This window comes from Odontomachus brunneus, unplaced genomic scaffold, assembly GCF_010583005.1.
Source record: "Odontomachus brunneus isolate Ranch 3 - 2012 unplaced genomic scaffold, Obru_v1 Obru_scaffold_181, whole genome shotgun sequence".
Classification (NCBI taxonomy): domain Eukaryota; kingdom Metazoa; phylum Arthropoda; class Insecta; order Hymenoptera; family Formicidae; genus Odontomachus; species Odontomachus brunneus.
Genome location: NW_022639631.1, coordinates 615,797 through 620,073, shown reverse-complemented (window position 1 = coordinate 620,073; position 4,277 = coordinate 615,797).

Here is a 4,277-nt window from a genome sequence, read left to right as displayed (position 1 = left end):
ATAAATATAATTATTTATAATTATTAAATTAATAAAGAAATAAGAAAATCGAAATTTAAATTGGTAATGTACATTAGAAAAAAATTCTTTAAATGAAAGAAATATATTTTGTTACATATAATTTCTTAACTTAAAAAAATATTTGTTAAATTTTAGAAAATATATAATAAATATAAAGAAATATTTTTTTTAATTTGTAAAATAAGTTGTAAAATTATGAATTTATAAATAAAAAAAAGTGACTTCTTTGATTTAAAATATCTATATATATAAAAATAAACAAATGATTTCTTTATAAGGAGAAAATTAATGTTTTTAAATGTAAAAACTATTTAAATAAATATTTGCTTGTTTTAAAAGTAAATAAAATACAAGTAAATCATTTTATAAATCTAAATAAATTATTTTCTAATATTAAAAGTATTTTTTTATGTTTTAAATTAAAGTTTCTTTTATTATCAGAAAAAAATTTATTTAAATTTACAAAATAATTTATTTTATTTACTTTTAAAAAATGTAAATATTTTTTAAATATACTTTCTACATACTTTTTAAAACATATATTTTAAAAGAATCTATTTTTTTCTTTTAAATAAATCATATGCTTTCGTATATGGATATACCATATGTACACAATATAAAGCGTCTCTCAATCAAAGTGACAGTGATGCAGTAGATAAGGTGAACGACACAAGAATCAGCCCAAGTAACAGACTCACGTCAAAATGACGTAAAAAACTGGTCATAACTGGTCGAATGCCCTTATATAATAGAAATATCATACTAAAAATCATTAATAATTACTTATTTTCAGTATTAAAAATACTGGATAATAAGTAATTATCAATGATTCTTAGTATGATATTTCTATAAGAGTGACGTCAAGTGACTAAATAATAACGACGTCTTTAAAACGTCTTTTTTGTGACATCTTAATGACGTTTCTGTATAACGTCTTAAAAATGTATTTTTGACGTTTAGAGACGTCATAAAACGTCATTAAGTCGTCTAAAATGTCGTCATCGGTCTGCAACATTAGACTATCATTTTGACGATATTCTCACGATATTTTTGATCATTCCTTGGTTATTTTTTATCCTGAACTTACTTATATTTGGATGTTATTTTGACGTAAGTCTGCTACCTAGGAGACGTCTCAGACTCGAATCTCAGCAATGCCCATACAGCACAGAAGCTTGCAATAACATTGCTACAACGTTGCAAGATTGCATGTTGCAGTACAATGTTGCAGAGACTTTGCAGTGACATTAATTTGCAATATTACTTTAGCAATATTGCAGCATTATTTAAAAAAAATATTACAAGTATAATATATTTTATTTATTTACTAGATATTTTTGTTACTTGTATTTCAAATTCAATAATGTTTTACATCAATAATACGTAGAATAGCAGTCGTTAGTGGCAATCATCAAGGGGGCTTTTATATTTGTCGGCTTCAAAAAATCGATTTTTTTTTTTACTTATTTTTATTCCTACATATGTGTAGAATATCTCTGTAAAAGGGTTTTTAAAAATTCGTAATATTAACGGAGCTATGAGCTCAAATACATAAGGGCGCACGGGTTCTCCAAACGCTTACCAGTGCAGCAGAACTTGTAAATGCTATTCAGATCACTATTCCGAGAGAACCGGCAGATGTCGGTTATACTTTACTCAAAATTTCGGGTGTATATCAGTTGGACACGGGGCAATTGGACACAGTCCAATCACAAGTCGCTGTTCCAAGAAACCCTACAAATGTCTCTAATCACACGGTGCTGTGATTGGCTGTGTCCAAATGCACTGTGTCCAAGTGCACCGCTCCCCAAAATTTCTATTGGTCCAGAGAAAATCTTCCTGTTACCTTCTATACATTATATAGTTTAGGAGAAAGCAGGTAGAAAGCCATTAGAACTGCTCGAACCTTGTTCTTTGTCGTGCATAGCGTGAGTTAAATAACGTGCGTCTCAAAATGTTCTACGGAAAGAAAACTTCTAAATTAGTAATATTCGACCTGGACATAAAACAAAGAAACGACAATTCCGAGGGAATCGATATTCAAGTGAAAATGAAACCGAGTTTGCCAGTACATCGACAAGAAAACAACGAGAATCTACTGATCATAACGTACAAGTGGATGTGTTGCAAAGCTATTGCATTATTAGCTTTTTATCGATTTTTTCTAAATTAACTGAAATACTGGTGTGCAAAAAATGTAAAAAAGAAGTTCGTTTCAGTAAAACTAGAGAAATGGGATTAGGATTTAGATTAATCGTTGAGTGTAGCTGCAGTACAGAAAGCATCGAGTCTTGTCCACTTATTAACAATCGATCGTTTGAAATTAATCGACGCATAGTATTTGTGTTGCGCATTTTGGGCATTGGCCTAGGTGGCTTAAATGTATTTTGTGGTTTAATGGATTTATGTAACGGCTTTACTATAAGTATGTACTATACTGTTATGGACAACATTTACACAGCCGCGCAAGCTGTGCACGATATTAGTTTGAAAAATGCCGCAAAAAAAGAAATCGATGAAAATACAAAAGCAGGAAACAAACCGTTACATTTAACTGTATCTGGTGATGGTACATGGAGCAAACGAGGCTTCTCATCCTTATTTGGTGTTATTACATTGATCGGAAAGTACACAAACAAGGTACTAGATGTTGTGATCAAATCTAGCTTCTGTAAAGCATGTTCACTTCGAAAACATGATGATTCTATAGAAGAGTTATTGTGACAAGAGGAACACGAACAGAACTGCACGATCAATCATTCAGGAAGCGCTGAAAAAATGGAAGTCGACGGCATTATTAAAATGTTCAAACGTTCACAAGATTTACACGGCGTTATGTACGAAAATTATATAGGCGATGGAGACAGCAAAATTTTTAAAAACTTACTCAATGAAAACCCATACGAAGACGAATTATCGGTAAAAAAAAAGAATGTATTGCACACGTTCAGAAACGTATGGGGAGTAGATTGAGAAACGCCAAAAAATCGCATAAAGGTATTGGTGGAAAGGGAGCAAGAAAATTAACAGAAAAATTAATTAAAGATCTCATTGTTTATTATGGATTGGCGATACGACGAAACACAGAGTCTTTACAGGACATGAAAAATGCAGTATGAGCGACATATTATCATAAAATATCAACCGATGAAGAGCCCATGCATTCTTATTGTCCTCCAGGGTCAGATTCTTGGTGCAGCTGGCGCGTCGCGGAAATTAACGGCACACTTCAAAATTGTCATCATGATCCACCTCTGATTTCTGAAGTTCAAACTGTCATTTATAAAATTTATGAAGATTTGTCAGATGATGCTTTGTTAACACGATGTCTCGGGGGACATACACAAAATAATAACGAAAGTTATAACGAAGTTCTCTGGCACTTTGCGCCGAAACATGTCTTCTCTAGTGCAAAAATTATATCTGTCGCAGCATTTTTAGCAACCTGCACATTCAATGATGGATTTAAAAGTTTATTGAAAATAATGAACATATTGGGAATCCATATTGGAATATTAGCGAATCTATGTGCCGAAGAAAAGGACAATTAACGCGTGAGACAGGCAAATCGTCGTACGTCAAATTCATCGAAAGAAACCAGAACAGCTCGGCGGTTGGAGAAATTGGCAGAAAATGATTTTTTTGAAGAAGCAGAGGGTTTATTATATGGTTCTGGTATTGCAGAATAATCGTAAGTACGCTAAAATTTTAATTATATGTGAAAAAGTCGAACTAAAACTTTAAACGCGTTTTTCTCGAAACCATGTTTTTCGAGCTGGCGGAAGTGATAACTAAAAAACCAATAAAGATAACCTGCTGGGGTTTTTTTTTCTTAATCCTAACACTTTTGCGCATGTCTGGTACTAGAATTAAGTTTTTGCAACAAAAATGTGATTTTTTATAAGTAAAAAAGTAACAGATTTTTTTGGAAAAATTCAAACTTTCTTTTTGCAATGCCGTATTTTTTATAAATTTCATGCAATCGACTTCACTCTAGTACCAGACATGGCGGCACTCATATAATTAATAAAAATTATCGTTTTTTTGATTTCAGATAATTTGCAAAAGCTGAATCACTTCCGCCATGGAGCGGTGTTTTTCTAATGACCGCTAATTCGATCGCCATTTGGAGGCATTAAAACGCATCTTTTTATAAATAAAAAAATTTTTTTTGAGTTTAAATGTTAAACAATTCCATGAAAAAACCGCATCTTCCTATATATAATAGATTTTCTTTTAAAAATTCGTAAAAATAG